The sequence below is a fragment of the Vicugna pacos genome, chromosome 8, assembly GCF_048564905.1.
Source record: "Vicugna pacos chromosome 8, VicPac4, whole genome shotgun sequence".
Classification (NCBI taxonomy): domain Eukaryota; kingdom Metazoa; phylum Chordata; class Mammalia; order Artiodactyla; family Camelidae; genus Vicugna; species Vicugna pacos.
The window spans coordinates 20128513-20153171 of record NC_132994.1 but is presented as its reverse complement, the minus strand read 5'-3'; the positions used below and the strand labels follow the sequence as shown (position 1 = coordinate 20153171).

At 43.9% G+C, this 24659-nt stretch overlaps 1 long non-coding RNA gene across 1 annotated transcript in view; it reads right to left on the bottom strand.

Moving 5' to 3' along the window:
* The window catches only part of LOC140697664 (uncharacterized), a 152682-nt gene that overhangs the window by 8506 nt on the left and 119517 nt on the right, over nt 1–24659 (bottom strand). The window contains exons 2-4 of the long non-coding RNA XR_012074847.1: nt 19640–19936; nt 11846–12671; nt 1067–9050 (exon numbers count right to left, since the gene is read on the bottom strand). This is a non-coding gene — a long non-coding RNA (uncharacterized lncRNA). The remainder of the gene's footprint in view (nt 1–1066; nt 9051–11845; nt 12672–19639; nt 19937–24659) is intronic.

The following is a 24659-nucleotide window of genomic DNA, read 5'->3' as shown; positions in this document are numbered from 1 at the left end:
TTCGAGAAGTAAAATTCCTTATCCATGAACACAATGCTATTATAGTGAGACAAATAGTGTCCCCCCTAAACTCATGCCCACTTGGAACCTCAGAATGTGATCTTATTTAGAAATACGGTATTTGCAGAAGAAATTAAGGGTCTAAAGATGAAATCATGCTGAATTCATCGCTGAGTTAGGTATCCTTACAAGAGAAAAGAGAGAGCTACTTGAGACTCACAGAGACACAGTACAGAGGTCTACGGGAAGATGGGGGGATGGGGGCAGGAACTGAAGCAATGGTCTACAAGCCAAGGAATTCCAAGGGTTGCTGGCAGCCAGCAGAGGCTCCAAGAGAAAGGCCTGGGGCTCTCCCCCTGTGCTGTGTAGCCCCTCTCAGCTGAGCTTCACCTTGTGTGTATGATGCCCCCTTTGGGTACAAAATCTGAATATATGCATAGAAAAGAACTGGAAGACCATGCAGCAAAATGTTTTATTTCTGGGTAGTGAGCATCCAGATGGATTTTAATTTCCTGCTTTTTTACTTATCTGCTTTTTCCCTTTTCAGCACTGAAGGGCAATACTTTTCATAGTAAGACACACTCAGTGATGTCGGAATAAAGGGCCATCACGCTACAACTTACTCTCAAAATGGTTCAGACAAAAAACTACTCAACATGTATACACACACAGCGAACGTGATAAAGCAAGTGTGGGAAATGTTAATCACTAGAGAATCCAGGTAAAGGGTATGTAGGAATTCTTTATAGTGTTCTTGCAGCCTTTCAGAAATTCTGAAATTATTTCAAAATTTAGAAGTTACCACCCTGCCCCTGTACCCTCTCCCCAAAAAAGAGTCCTAACATGGAAGATATTCAGAGTTGAAACAGAAACAACTTTATAAACATAAATGCCAAGGCACTGCCAACTAGTGTATTCCAAGCATCAGGAAAGTTTGTGGAATAAAAGCAGGTATTTGCATTACAGCAAAGATGACTCTCAAGGCGGGGGCGCGGGAGGGGGGAGGGGAGGGGCGGGGGCAGAGGCAGAAAGAGACAGAGTAAGAGGTGATAGAAGAAAGTAATACCCAAAAGAGGTTCCTGTTGAACTGCCGCGGTGGGGAGAGGACAGCAGTGCAGCCGAGCCAGCTCCGGCGCCATTCCTGGCACCTGCTTGAGATGGAGTGATTTCAGGCCGGGCCTGGCCAAGGAGTCAGACGAGGAGGGTTTGCCCGACCTGCGGGGGAGGAGCGTGGCCGGAATCGTCCTCGCAGTCCCTGCAGGCTCTGATGGCGGCTTCCAGTCACCGGTTACTCGTTCCCGAGTGTGGTCATTAATGATAACTATACAGGCTCCATTTTTAAAAATACTATGGAGAGACAAACTAGAAAAGGATTTCTTAGTCCTCTGGAAATTTAAAAATGATTAACAGGGCACTTGATATTTTTATTTCAGTGGAACAGAAAATCTCATTGTGTGCCGTATTTAAAGCTCACTTCCAACTGACCTGTCTAGTTCACCATCTGGGCAAATACAGAGAACAGTATGTCCATCATTTGGACTTATCTAGAGGGGGGAAAAGTCACATTACTGTGTGGCATTATTTCAGATGGTCCTTCTTCTAGCACTGATTCCTCTGAAGATCGGCGGCCATTACAAAAAAAATAACTCAGTGCTATTGGCATCGTTTTACTTGTGTACGAGATGTTGTGCAAGATCGCGTCCATTTGAAGGAACCACGAGTTCCTTCCATTCGAGGGTGGGAGAGGGGCAGGCCTGGTGTGAATGGGTCTCGCTTAGAAGTAGCCCCACCCTCACCCTCAAACAGCACAGATAAATATATGGTTTGGCAAAAGCATATTGAATATATTGTGTGCACTTAATTGAGTCAAAGAATAATAGGTCCATTTTTATTCCATTTTCAAGTTGTTTCACGTTCAACATTCCTTCGTCACAAAGGTTTGCTAATTGTTCCAACTTGCGGTGCCAAGTAATTTGCGCCTAGTAATTCCATGAATGTTTGCATTTGTAGGTCCCTACAAAGCAACCGTTTCACAATACCTCAGAGTCGCCACTCGGAGGGAAAGGATCCCACAAAAATCCGTCCTGCCGTCACACGTGCGTATTCTGAGTGTCCCCAGAGACTCGGAGAGTAACACGGTGATGGACTGGCTGCCCGGGATGCCGTCCCTGGACCATTCAGAGAGGATTACCACCCAGTGGGAGCGTGTCTGGTGGGAGGTTTGTTGTGTGTATAGATTTTTTTCCCCTAATGTACTTAAAACTAGTCTGAAGTTCAAATGGGAAGATTCCCTTTTTAGCCTTTCCTTTATGGAAAGAAAAGAAGCTTCTTGGTAAGATTCTAGACCCACCATCAGCCCCACCTCCACTTTAAGCTCTTTGACTCCTTTTCTGCCAGTTTCATTACATTTTCTGCTTTAAGCCATCCTCATGGTGTACAAAGAACGTGTCCCTTTGAGTCCAAAACTTTCCTTTTTCAAGAGAAATGTCCTCCCAAAGCCTGCCTGGCTGTGGCCATTTGGATTTTTGTTCCTATTTAGGGGTAACAGAAATAGTGCTTACAAACTTGTGCAGAAAACGTGACCTAGTGATGCTAATGAACCCTGAATCCAAGGGCAGTTTTTAAATCATTTTGGTCAGTCAACCTTAGCAGGTGAGTATCTGAGGAACTGGTGACATTAAGACACTTGCATCCATCCTGGACCACTAGATCTACAATCCTAAGAGGAAGGATGGAAGCCATCCACTGAGGAGTTTTCAGTTGACCTGATGACCTTCCTTTTGGAAATGATATTAAAACGGAGTTCTTCTTGTTAAAAATGGCTAATGTTTTCATGAATTTTGCTCAGACTGTTTTCACATTTAACTCGGTGCACTTAACCCATGTGCGTGTTCGGGTCTACGTTCTTCCAGTCCACCTTACAAAGGAGGTGGGAACCAGGTTCTTGCACTTCTTTGCCTGGTAATAGCACAGAAAGATTATGTACATTATGTCTGATGAATTCTAATTTCTCCATTTCCAGCAGAAGAAATCTTCAATCAGAAAGACGGTTTTCCTGAAGGTTTACACACTGAGTTCATGATGCTTGGGGCAAAGGTGTCTTACAGGGCTACTTGTTTCGCAGGGACCTTAGGCAGTAGTGACTCCTGAGCCTGCAGTCAGTGTAAGGGTCACCAGGTGAGCAAAAATATCTTGGATTTAGGATGAAGGCTCTCAAACTCCAGTGTGTGTCTAAGAATCATCCAGTGTCAGGGTGGGGAAGGTTGAAAACGTAGGCTCTGGAATCCCTACCCAGGTGCTGATCCTGTAGGCTCGGGGGCATGTGCATTTTTAACAAATACTCAGGTGATTCTGCTGTATGTAATTTGTGAGAAACACTGTCCTATAAACTCTGATGGAGAATATCTGGACATGTGCTTTAATTCATCACTTTTTGGTTTTCATATTTTCTACTCAAAATTTTATTACTTCAAATATTTTTCCTAATTAAAAAAATGTAGGACAAGAAAAGACACTCAACGTCATTAGTCATGGGGGAAATGCAATTGAAAATTACAATGAGATACTGTAACACACCCATCAGAATGGCCATAATTAAAAAGACTGACAACACCAAATGTAGACAGAGGATGTGGAGAAACTGGAACCCTGATATACTGCTGCTGAGAATGCAAAATGGTAAAGCCATTTGGGAAACCATATGGCAGTTTCTTAAAAAGTTAAACACATACTTATCATATGATCTAGTAATTCTGCTCCTAGGTATGTGCCCAAGAGAAATGAAAACACATGTCCACACAAAGACTCACTTGTATGTGAGTGTTCATGGTAGCATTATTCATAAGTGCCCTAAATTAGAAACAACCCAAATGTCCACCTACTGATGAATGGATAAATAAAATGTGATATAGCTATACAGTGGAATATTATGTAGTATTTAAAAAAGAACAAGCCTAAATGTCTATCAACAGGTGATTAGATGTTGTGTATGTATACCCAATGGACTACTACTCAGCCATGAAAAAGAATGAAATAATACCATTTGCAGCAACATGGATGGACCTAGAGTTTATCATGCTAAGTGAGGTAAGTCAGAGAAAGACAAATACTACATAATATCATTCATATGAGGAATATAAAAGAATGACACAAATGAACTTATTTATAAAACAGAAACAGACTCACAGACATAGAAAACAAACTATGGTTACCAAAGAGGAAATGGGGTAGGGAGGGATAAATTCAGAGTTTGGGATTAGCAGATACAAACTACTATATACAAAATAGATAAATAACAAGGACCTACTGTATAGCACATGGAACTATAGTTAATAGCTTGCAATAACCTATAATGAAAAGGAATATATATATATATATATATAACTGAATCACTATGCTGTACACCAGAGACTAACACAACATTGTAAATTAACTATACTTCAATAAAAAAACAAAGAGCTACTGATATATGGTACAACATGGATGAATCTCAAAAATATTATGTGAAATGAAATCAGCCAGACACAAAAGACCACAAATCATAAGATTCCATTTAGATAAAATTTCTAGAAAAGACAAATCTATAGAGATAGGAAACAGATCAGTAGTTGCCTGGGGCTGGTAGCAGAATCGACTATGAAGAGACAAAAGGGACTTTTATGTCAAGATGGAAATGCTGTAAAACTGGATTGGAGGAATGACTACAGAATTCTGTCAAGTTACTAAAAAAAAATCATTTCAACTACAAATTTACGGGGTTGGCTTTTAAGATACGTAATTTATACCTCAAAAAAAGCACATTTAAACAAACAACAGGCTCTCAAAAATGGCCACTGAATGGTATGCAAGTGAATGAATCAATCAAAAAACATTTCAAAGTATTTGGGAGATGGTGTTCAAAGAAATGTATCTACATATGATTAAGTGCCTTCTGCACATTGTCATCAACTACAGCCTCATGTGAGTCTCGTTAGTAGGTGGCTTTTTTTCTTTTCAGCTCGCTCTGAGTCACAGTTTCAGCCTCAGCCTTCACTGACTTATCCCCAACTTTCCAGCTGTTCTCAGCTTTTCTCAGCCTTAACCACCACTAGATTCTCCCCTTAGGCTAATAGGCAATCCTGGCCCTTAAGCTTTCTTAACAGGCAGAAAGGACCGTCCACCATTCCCTCTGACTCATCTGCTTTCTTTTCCAGGTGGCAGGAGAAGAAAAAAGAGTTTTCAGTCCCATCATATGTCTGTGTGTCAGCAATTCAATTGTTCCCTTAGCAACCATCGCTTTTACTGCTGGCTTTCCAATACACGCTGCTTTCTCAAAGAGCTTAGCGTCACAGAATATCTGGTTCATGCCAGAAGCAGCCTTCTGAAAAGGCCAGTATCTCTTCCAGCAAAACTATTTTTAAAACAATATTCAAACAAAGCATACCGGTTTTAGATAAAGGTGATAATGGGGACAGGGTTGAGGAGATGATGCCTCTTAGGAGCATCTGGCTGAGATAAGGAGGGTGAGCAGCCCCAGACTCGCTGCTCCCCTCCCGGCAGGTGGATGTTGTGGGTCACAGAAGAAATCAGACGTGGAGGAGGGAGGGTCACACCGAGTGGGAGCCACCCAGTGACTTTCCTTTGCTGATAGAAGGATCAAGGCATTATTTTTGCATTAGAAGCTTTCTAGATTTACCATTTTCCCATCTGTCTCCTTGTGGGAGCATACTGCCTTCAATGTGTTAATACATCTAGATGAAAACTAAGACCAAGGGATAGCTCAAGTGTAGGTTCTTTTATCATTCCGTCCATTATTTATTTTCCAAGAGGATCTGTAATTTTCTGCCCTTAAGAAAAAGACACATTTCCAGGGAGAGAGGATAGCTCAGTGGTTGAATGCATGCTTAGCATTCATGAAGTCCTGGGTTGAATCCCTAGTACCTTCATTTAAATAAATATATACATATATAAATACATAAATAAAAACAACTTAATTATCCTCCCCCCCCATTTTTTTTAAACCAAAGACACGTTTCCTATGTCAGCCACTTTGAGAAGCAAGGGTGTCTCAGATGATGGAGATGATGTTAATATGCTCTCAAGAAAATTCTCAAACACCGTGCAAAGGATTTGGAATTTGCGATATTCTATTTCACAGGTCCATCCAGAGGAATAAAAATCACTCAGTAACAACTTGGCAGTTTCTTCTTTAAATAGTAAGAATGAAGAGGTATTTTATCACTATTTGAGAACACTGGTTTTTCAGCATTTTGGAACACCTGTACTTCAAACAGTTGATACCAAGTATCTTAATGAACCCCTGCTGAATATTCTGTGCACTGGGGGTTGGGTATAGTACTAACAAGATTTTGGTACCTGCCTTATTTTAACATATGTACATATTTGGGGTTTTCTTTTTCATTTTATTGCATTCTGTTGTACTGCACTTTGCAGATATTACATTTACAAAATTTTTAAAATTTATTTTTATCAAGGTAACATTGGTTTATAACATGATATTAAGTTTTGTGCATACAACATTGTATTTCTACTTCCGTATACACTACAGTGTGAACAAACCAAAGCAAATAAAAACAAAGATGCAGATACAAAGAATGGGGGGGGGCTGTTTTGTTAATTCCTTTTATTTAACTTTTCCTTTAAATCAGTGCTTTTCCTGATTTAAGCAAGTTTTCCTTCATACTATCCCAAATTAAGGAGATTTCCCCATACATAATTTTATTTCAACTGTTAACACAGGAGCTATTGACCCAGTGGGCTTGTAAAATAGGAGGAAATCCTCTGGCCTATTTTATAACCTTAGAGGACAGAGACTCATGGTCTGTAAACATGTATTCCTGATGCTGCAGGTCTCAGCTCTGCAGCGTGGATGGCCTCAAACCAGTCCTTCAAGCCATTTTGAGAGGTTGTATTTAAGGCCAATCCACTTCCTTAGGATTTCCCAAAATAATGCGAAGTCACCCAGAATGAAAAACTCAGAACTATACATAAGGTTCTAAGTCCACTCCCAAGGCCTCGAGGATAAAATTCTCAGGCCATTTATCACAAGTAGCCTGAGGGTCGACACCCCCAACTGCTCCCCATGCAAGAAAGAAAAAGCTCTGTCTCCTTTTCAGTTCAGAAAGGGAGTCATTCAGCTGGAGTTTGCCTTGGAGGAATCAATAACATTTTGTTTTTTTAATGAAGAAAGAAAATAAAGGTCTTCCTAATTCCTCCCTAGTACTAAGAACTGTCATTCTGAGACTCAGACAGGCAACCAAGCTTGGGTCTAAGGTGTTGTCGCTGGGCGGCAGAGCTTTCCCCTCTCTAGTGTCTCTGGGCATCGGTTTCCTTGGCTGCCAAGAGAGCGGGGGCGGGGGGGGAATGCATGTCCTCGGGGCCCTTCCACGGCTGTGATCTGTGTTTCTGTCTACTTTCTCCCAGAGTGGACTGTGGAATTCCATGATTTTCTGTGTGTCCATCCCAGCTGCCCGGACCCTCTCTGGGGCTCTTTCTTTCTCTGGGAACCGAGCAGCCCTCACCTACGCTGTTCATAGATTCTGGTTCATGCAAGCCTGTTTCCTCGCCACCTTCAAAGTCCAAGTTAGAGGTGTGAAGGGAAGAGGAAGAAACCCATACAGGCACACACGTGTAAATACACACGTGTGTAACAGTATGTGTTCTAGCAAGGTCACAGGCCTGAGGCAGCCCAGAGCTCAGTGCTCTGAGTCTCACAAGGTACCTCCTTGGCAGGAAGTGACCCTGTCAACATCCTGCTCCATCTCGTGGGGCCCATCAGACATCCGGTTCCTGTCATCCGGGAGGCTGGCCTGCCACAGGCTGGATGGCCAATGGGGGAGCTCTTAACAGTGATTTCTGGATCAAGTATTTACAGGGCAGTTTAGCCCAGGACCAGTCCAGTCCCACACCTGCAGCCCCCCAGTCCCATCACAAGAGCTCCATGCTGACAACCTGTCCATCCAGTGGAAACCTGCCCCGAGTTCAAACCTGGTGGGAGAGTCCAAAGCTACTCTGCTATCAAAGTGGGCTCATCATGCTACAAACCATCCCAAGGTTTTTGATACTCATTCAGGGAACAAGAAACAGAAGTCTCTCCAAGCTTTGTCCCTAGCTTTGTCACCTAGCCCTTTCCTTGGCCCACCAAAAACCAGTCAGAGCCAAGATGATTCACATGGTAGGTGGGGGCTTCAAGGCTGCACCTTGGAGTCATATTTTTAAGGGATGAATGGATGGCTGATTGCTGTCTGACTCCCAGGGTAACTGATGTTCATTGTAGAAATGGGTTTCTGGGCTCTGGGGAAGTGTGCCAAGGCAGTGACAGTGGGGGACAGAAAACAGGGAGGAGGGGGCAATCAAAATAGGAAAAGAAATACAAAGACCACACATATGAATGCATATAAATGTATGGACACATGCATATATTAATTACCTTAAAAGATTTGGATCTTAAAAGAAAATGTAGAGTAGTTCTAGGAAAAATACAGTATCTACCACTTTGCTTCCCAGAGAGAACTCTTGCTAACACTATGGTGTGTTTCATTCATCTGTTTGTTTTTTGCATAAATGAAATTTAAGGGTTCAGTTTCATAACCTACTTTCTTTCCAGTTAATAATGTGACCCAGACTATCTTCACCACGTGTAGCTATGGGCGGAGGCAGGGCTAAGCCTCTGAGGCAGACCCGCAGAATGACAGTCTGTCAGAGCTGGAAGGGACCATGAGCAATCATGCAAGTCAAACCCCTCATTTCACAGATGAGAAAACTGAGGCCTGAGTCACGGCTAAACCCAAGACGGGATCCACATCTCCCACCAGCAAACAGCCCATGAGAGGCCTTGGGGTGGGAGAGGTGTGCAGCCTCATCAGGATTTCGTTTCATGGAGCTGGTCTGGCCTCACCCAGTAGAGGCCGTGGCTTGGGGAGCATGAGGGGCAGGCTGGGGACCAGGCAGGATGCAGTGAATCAACAGCCCAGAGGAGGAAGGTACAGCTCAGTGGTAGAGCACATGCTTAGCATGCATGAGGTCTCGGGTTCAATCCCCAGTGCCTCCACCTAAAAAAAAATGAAACCCAAAGGGATGAGGGGAAAAAAAACAGCCTAGCTGCTCTCACAGAGCCTGGAGAAGACACCCTACTGTTCCAGGGAAGGGGCCTCAGCTGTTGCAGTGCAGCTCTGCCTTCTGTACACAGCACGGGGCCACTGCCAACCCATTCTGAGTCAGCTCTCCCTCCTGGATTTCTCACTGGGATTCCTGCTTCCACCCTGGCTGCCACAACCGCCAGAATGATCTCCTACAACAGCCAGTGGGATCCGCAGTGGCTTTCTATCTTACTCTGGCTGAAGGCCAAGGTTCTTACAGTGTCCACAGGGCCCCTCCGCCCCACCCATCTGCCTCTCCGTCCTCCTCCTCCTCTCCTCCCCACGGACTGGACTCGGTCTTCCTCAGACCTGCCTCAGGGCCACTGCACTTGCCGGTCCCTCTGCCTGGAACATTCTTCCCCGCATACAGTCCTGGTTTGCATTCTCACCTGCTTTGGGTTTTGGCTCAAACATCCCATTCTCAGGGGGCTTTCCCTGAGAATTTTAAGTTGGGGTCTCCACTCAGAATTTTAGATGCTTTCCTTGTAGAAAGGCCTGCTCCCTCTTCCCTGATCTGATTTTCCCTAGCCCTCATCACTATGGGACATACCACATATTTCACTTATTTTTCCTTGTGTCTCTCCCTCCACCAGAATGCAAGCTCTCGGAAGCCTGGGGTTTCGTCTGCTCATCAAATTAATGAGGGTCCTTTTGTTGTAAGTCATGGAAAACAATTGCAGCTTAAGGGGAAAGGGTGGCACTTTATCCCAAGGACTCATGAAACCCAAGGGCAAAAGGGAAGCCTGGACTCAAGAAGGGAGGGAGAAAGTCTTGCCCCCTCTTGTAAGTCTGCTACTTTCTTCTCTCTGTACATCCTGACTTCTGCTTCTCTCACCACAGAACAGAATACAGCCGCCCCGCCGCTTTCGCTCACTGAGGCAACCACGATTTGCTGGATAGAGCGTGTGTCAGACATCGGTCTAGGTGCTCGGGCTGCATCGGTGAGCTGAGCAGAGCCCTGCCTTCATGGAGTTTCCATTCCAGCGGGAGAGGGAGACTGCAAACATACTCAGGGAGCACGTGTCAGGTGAGAAGAACGTGGAGAAGGAAAAGTAGAGCAGGACGAGGAGGTGGGGGACCTGGGACACGTGGTGGAGCAGGCAGGATACAAGTTTAAATATGGGTCAGAGAGGACCCCAGGGAGAAGGTAAGATTCGAAGAAAGATTTCCAATCACCACTGTGAGTGGACTCAGACACTCACTTACAAATTCACAAAAGAAAAATCCAATGGACTCAGCTTAGCCCAGGTGTCCACCTGTCCAATCAGCTGTCACTCACAAAGGCAGCGTCACCCCAAACAAGCGTGGTTTCTGGAGGCCCACTCCTGTGGGTGAGATGGGAAGGCAAGGGCATTCCCAGAGAAGGGGGAGTTATCTTGAGTGGGAAAGACATCTCCGAATGTGTCCACCCCTGGAGGGATTTAGGACCCTTCTGTTTGTGCCACTAGAGTGTCTGCTGACTTTAGAGTCAAAAAAAAAAAAAAAAAGTTCCAATCCAGTTGAGTTGTTCAGGTGGCCTCGCCTGTTGGAGGCTTGCGGTAAACCAGCCCCCGTCCTGCCACATTCATGGGAAGGTGCTGTACTGTTGATTTCCTGCTGAATCGCCCAAGACAAGAGGACAGAGATGGTGATACCACAAAGAAACTTGCTGAATGCGAACTGACTCAGAAAATAATGTGCCATATCCCCAGCTGTCAGGCTTGTCTCTGCCCCCTGGGGAAGGGCTGCCTATTTTCAGCACAAGCGGCCTGCTTCTCATCTCTACCCTAAGGATTTTCTCCCTGAAAGAGCAAGAAGTCACAAAGAATTAAGGGAGCAAGAGGGAATAAGGCCTGGACATACTGGGTGATATAACGGCAGAAACCACGAGATTCAGGTTATTTCCTTCTGAGGGAGCCAAAAATAGGAATGGAAAATTTGAGAAACCCCAAGTCATCTGCTGCTTTGCAAGAAAAGCCTAAGAGAATTTTGAGCCAGGAGGACTAGCTCAGAGGACCCTCCCCGGATGTTTACAGCCTTATCTGAATTGTTAGCCTTTGAAAAGGAGGCAAGTAATATTTATAAGTTTATGAATTTAGAGACCTTGGGCCCCATCACTAGAACCAAGTAACACAGGACTCCTGTGGACTCTACACACAGAATGTAGCTCATCTCTGGCTGTGGGTCACGCAGAGCTCCAGGCTGACCTTTGAGTATAGAAATTCCCCCACCACACTCCCGACTCTGCCAGTGTTTATACGCAGAGGAGACCGAGGCCCTAATATGTGGGACTCCTCCCAGTGGATGGAGATGCCACAGATAAGGTAGAGAGATGGCGAAACCAAAGAACTGTCCTGGTTTGCCTCAGCCAAAAGAAGAGTAAGTGTGCATTTGGGTTCTCAGCCCCTGGGGGCCTTTTACAGGGGCTGACTGCCTAAACCATCCAAGCCTGACGAATAAACAAGTGGTTGCCCAAAGAAAGTCCCTGATCTGGTTTGCACCCATTCAAGAGCCAGAGGCTACCGGGAGCTCCCTAGACAGAGGAGGCATTGTCCCTGGGTCACCTTTGATCACCTCCTCCTCAGAGAAAGCAATGAATGCTCCATCACTAGCAAAACTGAGTATTTTCAAGAGTCAAAGTCAGGGAAACATTTTCTGATTTGCTTTTGAGTCTCAAGAGAATTCTAAGCACTGACTAGCCTGCAGATACAGGCTGTTATTATACTTACCTGGGCTTCCACGGTTTGAAATAGACCCTTTCAGAGACTCCCTCTGTCTCCACCTCGCCTCTGACTCTTCCAGAGACCACACATCAGGGACCTCAGTTTTTTGGAGAATCCTCCCTCGATCACAGGCTGGTCTCCAAAGCTTGGGAATCTTAGCTTTATAAACCCAGTAAGGAGACGTCTCCGAGGGTTTTCTGGAGCAGAAGGAAAGACTCACAAATCCAGCTGGCTCCTCTTTTCACAGAAAGTTCCAACTAAGGATCTGCCCGGAGGTCAGTTTCTCTGCTGCATCTTGTCACATCTCTTGTAAACGAGTCTCGAATAAGAAAGGCCCCTCCGGCTGAGGTGCGTCCACTTCCCATGCCAGCCTCCAGTAGGCTCAGATCCAAGGGTTGCAGAACGGCCACGTGGAGCACCCTGCTCATTGTCACCGAGCACCATCGCCCAGTTGTGTCTGCCCCAGGAATCGAGTCTTGACCTTGCCACTGTAAAACCCATTCCTATGCCAGAAGTAACACGATTGTAGCCCTTTCTCTTTTCAAACTGCGTATCCCGGTATTTCCCAGAGACCTGGCTGAATTCCTGGAAAGACTGGCAACACAAAGCTGCCAAGAGGTGCTTCCTGCAGTAGGAGTGCAAGCGCAGAGGGAAAGAGTGCGCGTGCAGGGCCGGCAGAGCATCCCAGGGTCCCAGGCCGAGCACGCTGCCCCCATCCGTTACCTGCATGCCCTGGGAGACGTCATCAACATCAGGATGACTTTGCTGTCTTGAATGACTTCGCTGTCTTGAATGACTTCAAGGAGTTGTAAGCGGGCAGCATGTGGAGCCTCTGTAAAAACAATGTATAATGTCTATGAAAAAATACATATTCCTTCATGTGTGTGTCACTCAAGGCTATATTTGCTCCAGGTACATTCTCAGCTCCTGTCTACACTAGGAATGAGCATAATCTTTAGAACCAAGCAGACTGAAGTTCAAATCCCAGCTCCTTCACTCCCTAGATTGTAGCCCTGGGCAAATCATTTACCCTCTCTGAGCTTCAGAGAGGCTGTTTACTTATCTGTGAAACAGGAACAGTGATTTTCATCCTGCAGGGCAGATCACTGTAACTGGATTACAGGCAAGGTAGAAAACTCAGCTAGCATAGTGACTGGCACACAGCAAGTAGTCAATCAATGATAGTTGCAGCTGATTTTGCCATTTTTAATGAAATTGATAACATTAAAGGTAATAAAAAATTGAATGATTCAGAGAGGTGCATTAAGACACTTTCTCTGATGCCAGGGAGGTTAACGGACTAGGTATATGGATATACAGAATATGGCAGTCAGTCCTGTCTGGCCATTCCTAACCCACTTTCCTTCTTGTCCCTTCACCATGGAGGCAAGAAGAGCTAGTCACTTTTCCAGCCTCCCTGGCAGCAAAAGATTGCTGTAAGACACAGTTCTGGCCAAAGAGATGTGAGCAGTGACCTTCTTTCTCTATAAAGTCATGGCTAGTGCTACTCTTCCTTTCCTTCCTCCTGCCTTGAATGTGGATGCAATGCCTGGAGCAGAGGCAGCCATACTGTAGTCATGGTGCAATAAGCTACACAGTAGGGGTGTCAGAGAGAACAAGAAAAAGTTCCTGGGTTCTTGTTGACGTCACTGAACTGCTGCACCAGCCGTGGGTTACCTACTTTTTAGTTCTGTAGGAAAAATATTCTATTTGTTTAAGTGACTCAGATGGGTTTTCTGTTGCTTACTGCTGAAAACATTCTTATCTGATAAAGAACTGTGTGATAAGCTTCTGAGATACCTTGCTGACCTAGCAGAAAAATCCAGTCACTTTGACTTACTAATCAAATTCTGAGGAGCATAAGCTCTTTAGGCATTAAATAATCCAAAATATTTTAACAAAAATGACTGTATATGTATGAATGTAGGATACACATATACACATATACTAACATACTAGCTTATGAAACGTAGGAGGTTTGCTTTAGATGCAGTTCTCAACCTTCAGAGCGCACACGTACAGCATGATCACAGTGGAACTCGTTCAACATGCCCGTACCTCGGCTCCAACCCTGGAGATTCTGGCTTCCCATTCCTTGAATGAGTTCCGGGCATCACAAAGTTTTAAAGCTGCACAGGTAGCTGTGAGCATGGCTTAGGGAGAACCACGCTAGAGCCTTCCTTAGAAGAGACTTAAACTCAGCAAATCCTGCCTCCTAAGTACTAAAGCCTCGGAGATTCGGGCTGGAAAGGTAATATAACCTTACAGGCAGCATGGCAGAGTTTTGCTGGTTTAATGCAACAGAATTATTCCACCCAATTACAAAAAGTTATCAGGCTCCAAAAAACACAGGATTTATATGCATTCCTCTACTGCAAATCACACAGGCTTCCTCTTTAATTTTGCATAGATAAACCAGCATTCAACCTGTGCAGGGATTAGAAATACCAGAATTGCTGCCCTATGACCTTATTTTAGGAACTCGGATGACCAGGATAGAAACTCCAATAAGACAGTGTGGGGCCCATCAGCACAGCCCAATATATTCACAAATGGACAGACAAGAGCTCTTCTGATGAGATGGCAGCCAGCTAACTCCGTATCTTTTGAGATGTTGCCGTCAGGCGTCCAAATGGTAAGATCAGAATCATTCACATTGTTGACCCAATGTGTTTCCTTTGAATTTGTAATTTTTCATATTATCTATAGTTTCTTTGTCAGGGTTACATATTTACCTATGTCAGAGTTACATATTTTCTTGAATATATTTTTAAGTGAGATAGTCAATACGTATAAACAAATCTGCATAAGGTCTCGAAGGTTGTTTTCTGTTTGTTTGTTTTAGGGGTTTTTTTTAGCCAGTAGCAAACTGTTTTATGGGCCAAATCTAGTGTCATGTTGATTCAGCTTCTCTTCTAGTAAACTTGGTGACATTTATTGATGAATAATCTTAGGTTCATACATAGAGTACTGTGTGAATTCCTTTATCACCCACCTTCAAGAAATCATTGCTGGGCTTCACATTAGAATATCTGTTGATGCGATTTACAGCAACCAGCCTCATGCTGCTTTTTTGGTTTTCACTAATAATGATAATGGTATAACTTTAATGAGCCCTAATTGTATAGCAGACACTGTACTATACTCATTATATGAATTATTTTATTTAATCCTGACTACTACTCAATGAGGGAGGGTACTATTGTCATGACCATTTTACAGATGAGTAAACTGATTTTGGGAAATTAAATTCCTTATCCTCTCACAAAGCCTGTAGCTCACAGAGCCATGCTTTCAACCTAAGTAATTCTTCATTCGAAAGTCCACCCTCTTAACCATCCTGCTATGTTAGCACTATTTATCATCCATGCTGATCAGCCATATTTTACTTTGGGGCATGTGTAAGACCCTTTAATGGTGATTCTATTGTGAATCGCCAGCATCAAATAAGTCAGCTGTGTTCTTGCTACAGCACTCCCTGTAAAATCTTTTCAAAACAGATATGGTCACGAGTCTGAGTTTTACTCATTTGTGTGACGGCACTAGTTTTGAGTCACTTCCATAGATGCTGGTGTGATGAATGAACGCGAGTTTCAGAGTCAGATGCTTCGCTTCTGTGGCCTAAGCTGGCCATTTCATCTCTTTAAGCTACAGGCTGCACAGTTACAAAGGGGAGGTGGTCATGCTGCCTTCTCACTTTCCAGGATTATGCTATAGCCAAACAAGTTAGCAGATGCGAGAAGTGCCTTGAGAACAATGGGGTGATGCACACATTATTATTGCTTTTTAACTGAAGCATAGTTGATTTACAATATTGTGTTAGTTTCAAGTGGACAGCATAGTGATTCAGTTTTTTTTTTTGCAAATTATATTCCACTATAAGTTATTACAAGATATTCACATCATTGTGTTATAACTTTCTTTTCAATACAGTTTTCCTAACTCGTTTCACCCTAATTCACAGCCACAAATCTCCAACTGGCCTTCAGCCTGACCGGGAAACCCCACCACACTCTCCAAGTCTGTTAGCTTTTCCGTTCTCCAAAGTGACTGACATCTCTCCTCACACCATACCCACCTCAGTTTTAACTGATGCCCTCTCCTCCTCACACTTTCTCCAGAAACCAAAGCAACCACAACAGCCCCCACAGCACATCACCACCCACCCATGTCCTCAGGGCTTCCCTCCCATCACCGAGGCTCAGGGTCCCTCTCTCCAGAGATCAACGGCCCCCAGCTCCCTTTGCTCCTCGACCGTCCCAGGGACTTGGTTCCTCCAATTATTGCTTCTCTTCAGCACCATCTATTTCACTCTCTCTTACCAGAGTGTGCCTTTGTGCCTCCCATATTAAAAAACAGAAAGGAAAAAAAACCAACAACTCCATTGCGCCACGTTTTCACACAGCCACTGCCCTGTTTCTCTGCTCTCCTTCACAGTGAGAGTTCCTGGAGCAGTTGCTTCCTGTCACTGCCTTCCATTCCTGCTCCACTGCACCTCTGGCTGCAGGATCAGCGTGCCCGCAGGGCACTCAGGTCATCAGAGTTTACCTCTCCCTCCTGGTCAAGCACCCTCTTCTCCTGACTGGGAACACATTCTCTTGGTTCTGCTTCTCATCTGCTGGTTGTCTCTTGTCCAGCTCTTTCACCAAATTTCCTACATTTTTCTGGCCTCTGAGTGTTGGAGGGGCCTAGGGTTTGTGCAGGGACCCCTCCTCTTTCATGTCCTCATGCACCCTCTAAGTAGCGTCATCCAATGTTATGACTTTAAATATTATCTGTGTATGCAGCATTCCTCTCCCTTGCACCAGCCAGGTGGACTATCTGGCATGGCCACATGGATGTTAAGAAAACACCTCAAAGTTATGGCCACTCAAAATTCTTGATTTTTCCCTCCCAAAGTTTCTCTGTGGGTCTTCTCTATCTCAAGAAAGTGGACCATTATGGTAACACTAATTGGTGCCATTAAATGGTACCACTTGCTCATGACAAAAATCTAGAAATTACCCTTCATAACCTTCTTTGCATCACTCCCACATCCAAACCATCAGCAAAACCTCTCAAGTCCACCTCTAGACCATAGCCTGACTCTCTCCATTTCTCCCCATCCCTCTACTGACACATCTCGGTGCAAGCCATTCACACCTCTCAGGTGGAATCCGGCAACAGCCTCCTACCTGGTCTCCTTGCTTGGCTCTTACTTTCTCCACTTTCTCTTTTTAATACAAACACAGACACAGACACACACACACACACACACACACACACACACACACACACACACATGAGAGAGACAGACAGACAGCAGAGGAAAATTCTTCCTTGCAGTTGAATTCCAAATAATAAATATAGGAGTGATGAATTCAAAAATCAATGGATGCCAAAACTAGTAAAGTTTGATGAGCAACAAGCTATTTACAGTCTCAAAGAAACTCCCCTCAAATCGGGAGAACTAGTAACTTTACAGAGGAGAGAACATCACCTTAACTAAGTGATCAAAGCTAACATCATCCGTATTGGGACAAACCAAATTACGTGCCTCTCGATAATCATGCACTAAGGTGGACATCGCAACACCTTCTTTGATATTCCTGACAAAAATGCATAACTTGAATCTAATCATGAGGAAAAACCAGACAAGCCCAAATCGAGGGACATTGTACAAAATACTTGTCCTGTGTTCTTTACAAACATCAAGGTCAAGAAAGACCAAGAAAAGCTGAAGGCTGTTCCATACTGAAGGAAACTAAAGACACAAGACAACGTATGTGTAATACTGGATCCTAGATTGAATATGGGACCTGGAAAAAAAAATCGGTATAAAGGACATTATTGGAACAATTAATGAAATTTCAGTGTGAACTGCAAATTAGAAGAATAGTGTATAACACTAAATTTCCTAATTTTTATGAGTGCTGTGGTTATATAAGAGAATGTTTTTGTGATTCAGAAAATACATTTTTGAAGTATTCAATGTTTAAGGAGTATGATGTCTCTGCTTTAGTTTTAAGTGGGTTGGGGAAATATGCATAACACTTATGAGATACAGCTGGCCTGCTCTATCCGTGAGTTTCACATCCTCAGATTTAACCAACAGCAGATTAAAAACATTCAGGAAAAAATTCCAGAAAGTTCCAAAAGGAAAATCTGAATTTGCCATGTGCTGGTAACTATTTACATAACATTTACATTGTATTTACAACTATTTACATAGCGTTTAGGTTGTATTAAGTATTGTAAGTCATCTAAAGATGATTTAAAATACACAGGGGCGGTGCTTGTAGGTTATGCACAAATACTATGTGCCATTTTATACAAGGGACTTGAGCATCTGTGGATTTTGGTATCTACAGGGAGTCCTGGAAAGAAGGACAACTGTATATGGAGAAAAAATGGTAAAGAAACTGGGCAAAAACCCGTAGGCAACTGGTAAATCTAGGTAACAGTTTATAGGAGTTCTAAGTACTAACTTTACAACTTTTCTGTAAGTTTGAAATCATAGCAAAACGAAAAGTTTTCAAAACACTGCACACCTCCGATCATGTCATTTTCCTATTTAATGCCCCCCAATAGCTTTCCCAGTATATTTATAATAAAATTCAAATCCTTTCCGTGGCTCACATGGCCCTGGGTAACCTGGCCCCGGCCTGCCTCCCAGATCTCGCGCCCTACCGCGCTTTCTCACTCACCTTGCTGGGCCAGGTCAGGTGTCTGTCTTGGAAACATACCAAGCTCATTCTCATCTTCGAGCCTGGAAGCTGTTTCTCTACCTGGAATGCTCTTCCTCTCAACTTTGCGTACTTGGCTCTTCCTTGACATTAGGATACTGGCTTCAAGGTCACCTCCTCAAAGAGGCCTTCCCTGATCATCCCCAGTCTTTTTTCCTCTGTCTTTCTCTTTCTTGCATCCCATCAGTATTAACTCTCCACAAAGCACTTACCACTCCATGTTCTGGTTTGTCTGTGTATTGTCTTATGCCCCCACTGAACTGTCAGCCCACAAAAGCAGGTGCTTTGTCATATTCCCAGCTATATCCTTTGTGTCTGGATAAGTGCTGGCTCTATAAATAGTTTCTGAGCGAAGCTGGGTGTTTGTTATGTATTTTGATAATGCTGCGTACTCCTCCCCACTGAGAGAAGTCTCCTAGTAATAGAGAGAATCTCCCTCTCACCAACGATGAGCACCCTTTCCTAGGTAACTCCAGGGTTTTCTGTCCTGGGGATCATTCTGGTTACATTCCGAACAATAGATATCTCGTTTCATTTCCTTTTTTCTAGGGAGCCAAAGCTCATTAAGCCCCTTCCCCATTAAGACCCTTGGGGACCAAGGCAATTACTAAGAGGACAATGGGCATTATGTGCTCCTACACTTCCCAGAAACGATGCCTGCGGCTCATAAACGGCAGGGCCTCAGCATGCAGTGGTTATTTTTACCCTCATTGTTTTGACACCGCTGATGAAATATCGTCATGTGCCAGTTCCTAAGAGCCATACAATAGCATAGTGGCCATAAATCTGGGGACTGGGAAAGAAGTTTGATCCTGCTGTCTTCTGCCTACTCAGAGTGGGGTCTCCGATTTGCCATTTGAGTTCTCTGTGGCAGCTGCTTCCCTTTGAATTTAGAGAGTCGCTCTTTCAACTCAGTGAATGAAGCATGCGGCCTGCAGAATCAGAAAGCCAGGCCTCCTTCTCGCTGGTAACCAGTCTTCACAGTTTCCTGTGTGCATTGCATTCGTGAGCAGCAGAAACTCTAAGGGTGATGCGAGGTAAAAGAGATGCTTGATCTGATCCACCAAATTCATACCTGTCCTCATCCTTCATCCACTCCAGGAGGCCTGTCAGTGGGACTGCCCTTCAAAATTGTCCTCCGATGCTCAGGAATATCGTGTCTCCATTAACCCACATCAAGGAAGGATGGGAGAAACGTGTACGGACATAAAAAAACAAGTGTCTCTCCGTGCCGGTGATGTCGTAGAGGTCGGTGTTGCTCTCTGCAGACTTGCAGGAACAGATGTGCGCAGTGAGGGGACGCTGCTCGGAGGCACTGCTGAGCAGATGGATTCATTACACCCCCTAATGAAAAGCAGTGATTCACACTGGCCTGAGGGAAGGAAGGGTAGAGTCACAAAGAAGATACAGGCATGTGGACACGTGTGCACACAGAGATGTGCAGACAGGGGAACGGCAGGACAGCCCAGGTAAGAAGATGCCGGTGCTCCTCTTAGGGTTCCGCCTGGGTCTGGTTTACATCCAGCCCCACTGGTGCCTGGGAGCCAGTGTGACCAGCAAGGTACCATGACCAGTAGTGATCATCACAAATTATACAAACCCACGATGAAACAACGGATGGAAAGAGGCTGAAGTGGGTCGAGAAGGGTACAGTGTGGTGGTATCTTGCTTCCTATTAATTACCAGCGGGTGACCTTGGGCATTTTAATTAACTTCCTAAGCTTCAATTTACTCATCTATAAATGGAGGTAATAACAGTACTCATCTCATAGGGTCAATGTGAGGGTTAAATGTTAAAATATATAAAAACCCTAAGGCTTGAGAAGCGCCATTTCTGGACCAAACCTCCACCAATTCCAGAGGTAATCAATTAACCTCATTGTACCTGTCACCCTGACTTCCCAGCCCCTGCACAATCTGAACATCTGCTTCCAAAAAATCCAAATCAGCATTCTGAACAGCTCCACCTGGCCTTGCTGCTACCTCCATAAGCCCAAACCCTGAGGCAGGTAATTGGATTTTATGAATAAGAGCAAAATAGCGATGAGACGACATCCTTTATAACACTGAGGAGCGTTAGTCACATGTCAGTTGACCTGAACCTGAGCACCCGGTCCTAGGACAGGGGAGGGTGGTTATCTCCATTTAGGAAACAAACAAGCAAAGCAACGAGTTAGATTATAAACTTCTCCTGCCTAGTTCCGGTGTTTTCTTGTAATGATGCTTAAGTTGTCCAGCCCTTGAAGTTCAATGGCCAGTAAAATAATACATTTAAAAATAGAGTTAAAATGACTTGTATTTGTTGCATAGAGACATTTCCAGAAAGGTTAAGTGAATTGTTCGAGACTGCAGTTCAAGTTCTCAAGTTTCTTAAATCCCGAACATGTGTGGTCTAGCAGGACTATAGGACTAATAAGAACAACAGCAATTACAAGCATCAAAGTCGCCATTTCTTTACGAAGATTATTGCCAGATACTAAGAGTCAGACACTATTTCCATTTTCACCTTCCAGAGAACTAACATCTGGCCCCTGATAGGGTGATCATGACCGAACCTCAGGAACAGCTCAAACCACTATCCCCTCACCCAACACACACACGCAGTGGTATTAAATTTGGTTAAATGGGCTAAATGGGCTAAATGGGCTAAAAATAAAAATAACTTCAGTCGAATGCAACCACATCAAAGAGTTCACACTAAAAAAGTCACTTTCAGAAAAGGAATGTGCTGAAAGGTCAGATGGAAATTTCCCCTTTCCCACCCTTAAGTGCTCAAAGAGTGAGTAAATATGTATGTCCCTGCTACTGGGGCGAGGATCTTCAAGGAGGTGGCTGTGGGCAAGAATGATCGCTCCTCTTCTCTGATCTATAGGAACTGTTTTAAGAAGAAACACGAAAATAAGTGCAAGGATTCAGGGAGGTGGGAGTTAGGTGATTTTCCATCATCTGAGGTCAAATGTAGAAGACACAATTTATTTCCTATATAAACCTCAAAGTCAACTTTCCAAAATAGAAAAAAAAATTAAAGGTGGGGGAGGGTTGCTAGAACTGACTCTCTGGCTCTAGGTGATTTTTCTGTTCTCTTTGCATTATCCACCCAGGTGAGCCCCTCATCACTCAGAAAAAGTGAGGAGAAAAAATAGACAATATCTTCAGAAAGTCCACTTTATTCTAATGTTCATTCATTTTTCCTCGCTAATATTGATTTTGTTAATAAAGCTTCGGCAATAAAATTGTACTTTCAGGTAAATATTAAACTAGATCAACCCACCAGTGGGCAGCCATTCCTTTCCAGGAAATGAAGTGAATAATTAGAAAAATGCAGAAACATTTTCTATAGCCCTCGCTTCCCGCTTTCCCTTCCTTCTTTCTGTGTAATTTCCTTACACAGAGTACTTTTTGTGATGCCAGTTGTTAATAAGGAGCCTTATCTCTTGCCCTGAAATAATTGACCAGGTGAAGGGAGCTCTCTGTTTTAATTCTGCCTCTTGGAGCGTTGCTTTGTCTTTCCCTTTTTCTATTCTCTTTCAAAGGAGTTGACTGAACATCTCAAATGTATTATGTTAATAGAGAACAGTAAGAATCCGTGTTCAAATGGCTTCATTCTGCCATCTTGTATGAAAACCCTCTCCAATAAGTGTTTTCAAATGGCCACGTATCTGTAATTTAACATTAAAAGCATTAAGTATAAGATTAGCCCAAGTGAGTTCTATGGGGGGAAAAGCACCAGCTTATTCAAAGGAGTCTGTTCTCTTTCTCATTTCAGCTGAACATTCGTTGCCTTTCCCCTCTTCTTCCTCAGATTTTCCGTCTCCTTAGGATGGATATTAACTCTCTTTGAGGAAACAGACTCAGGGACAGCAGTCCCCCCTTACCTGCAGTTTTGCCTTCCATGGCTTTGGCTACTCAAGGTCAACCACGGTCTGAAAATATTAAATGGAAAATTCCAGAAATAAACAATTCATAAGTTTTTAATTGCACACTGTTCTGAGGAGCATGAAGAAGTCTCGTGCTGTCCCCCTCTGCCCTGCCTGGCCACGGATCATCCCTTTGTCCAGCGTATCAGCACGCTGGATACGCTGCCCAATGATTAGTCACGTAGTAGCCATCTGGGTCATCAGATCGACTGTCGTGGTATCACAGGGCTTGTGTTCCAGTGACCCTTACCACTTTTATTACAGTATATTGTTATAATGATTCTATTTTATGATGAGTTATTGTTGTCAATCTCTCGCTGTGCCTAATTTATCACAGGTATGCATGTGTAGGAGAAAATATGACATATATCAGATTGGGTACTGTCCGAGGTTTCAGGCATTCGCTGGGGATCTTGGAACATATTTCCCTTGGATAAGGAAGGACTACTGTATTTTATTTTTGTAACTTTACACTAACCCAACAATGCAATTTACAACATTTACAAGGAGCCCTCCACGTTCTAATCAATTGCAGCTCCTCCCCTCTGAGTACCAGCACCAGACGTTGTATTTCCCATGAACCTTTGATTAACACAGCAACAATGCCCCAGACAGAAACTGAAAAAGCAGCAAAGACACAAAGTGGGGTTTTTTTCCCTCTCAGCACTGACTTAATGCTGGTCTAGCAATAGAGACCAAATAGAAATTGCTCAGAGAAGTTGGCCATCAACACGTAGCTGGTTCTTTGAGACTGATCTGGGTTTTCTACTTGAAGGAGTCTAAGCACTCAGAATGTAATGCATAATCTCAAAGCATCCGAGGCAGTGGCCTGCTTCTCAAATACTGGGTTCAAGGAGCTCTATCTTTCAAAACTCAAGTTGGAGCTGGAGATCTGGAAGGTCCATGGCTTTGCTCTGAAAGAACCTTGCCCGAGGTATGTCAGGAAAGAAACTTCAATTGGCTCAGAGAACATCAAGCATCTCTCGTGCTGTTTTATGGTAAGGACGTGTTAGAAACCCCAGTGCCATATGACCTGGAGGCTAGACTGTCCTGGCCAAAGACACCAACACTCCTACAAAATAACCAGACCATTCAAAACAAGCTTTTGGTGAGTCCAGACTTGAGCACAGCTTTTTCCATAACTCAACCTGAAATTGTTTTTTCTTTGATTCCACTTTTCAAAGAAAAGGAGTCTGGGATTTTAAAAATGTACCCTTCAAGCTCTACCTTAAAACAAAGCCACAGGTTTTACTTAAATACGTATCTTCAAGACCATGCAAAGCTCAAACTCTGCTTCCAGGTTGTAACCACTATTGCTTGTCTACCTGTTTCTGGCCCAAGCCCTTAATGCCTGTCACCAAAGCACAGAGAATAGGTGTGCTTACCTGAGACAGGAAGGGCAGAGACCACAGCTCAAGGCTGGGGAATCTTAAGGTGTGAAGATATGAAAAACTGGAAAAGACAAATGCCTAGTCTTAAAGCATTTGGTCAGACTCAATGTACAGCCCTTATTTTTAGCATGACTTCAAAATAATAATGAAACCTGTATTATTACTGATCAATAACAGCATCCCCTCCATTGATACTAAATCAGATCAATTGTCTTCATGAACTCATCACCACAGGAGGCTGCTTTTCTCTGTTACATGCTCTCCCATCTCCCTCTGTGTCTTTCCACTTCTTCACTTCACTTTTTTCCCTAGTCCAAGGTCAACACTGTTATAACACTAAACTTGACCAACTCGCTATACCCTAGTTTGTCCACCTGCCTCTAGTCTTTTTCCTTACCCAGCCCACCTTACACTTCATCATTGAGCTATTTTCCTAAAACTCCATTTTTTCATCACGTCAGCTCCATGGATAAGAACCAGCAATGAGTCCCCATCATCCACACACTCCAGTCCAGTGCTACAGAGCCCTCCTCCAGCTGGCTCTTCCCCATCCCTAGAGCATCATTCCCCACCACTACCTTTGAGGAAACAGCTTCCCTCTGATATTCCGTAAGGATGCTTTCCATTGAAAGTCCATCATGTTGAGATTCTGAGTGGTCACCTCCAATGGGAGGGAGAGGAAGAGGACATCTGAATCACTTGAAAGAGAGTGAGCTGGGAAACAGCAGCTATTCCTTGGGCTGAAATTCCATCAGATGTCTTTGCTCTGCAAATGAACTGAGAGTAG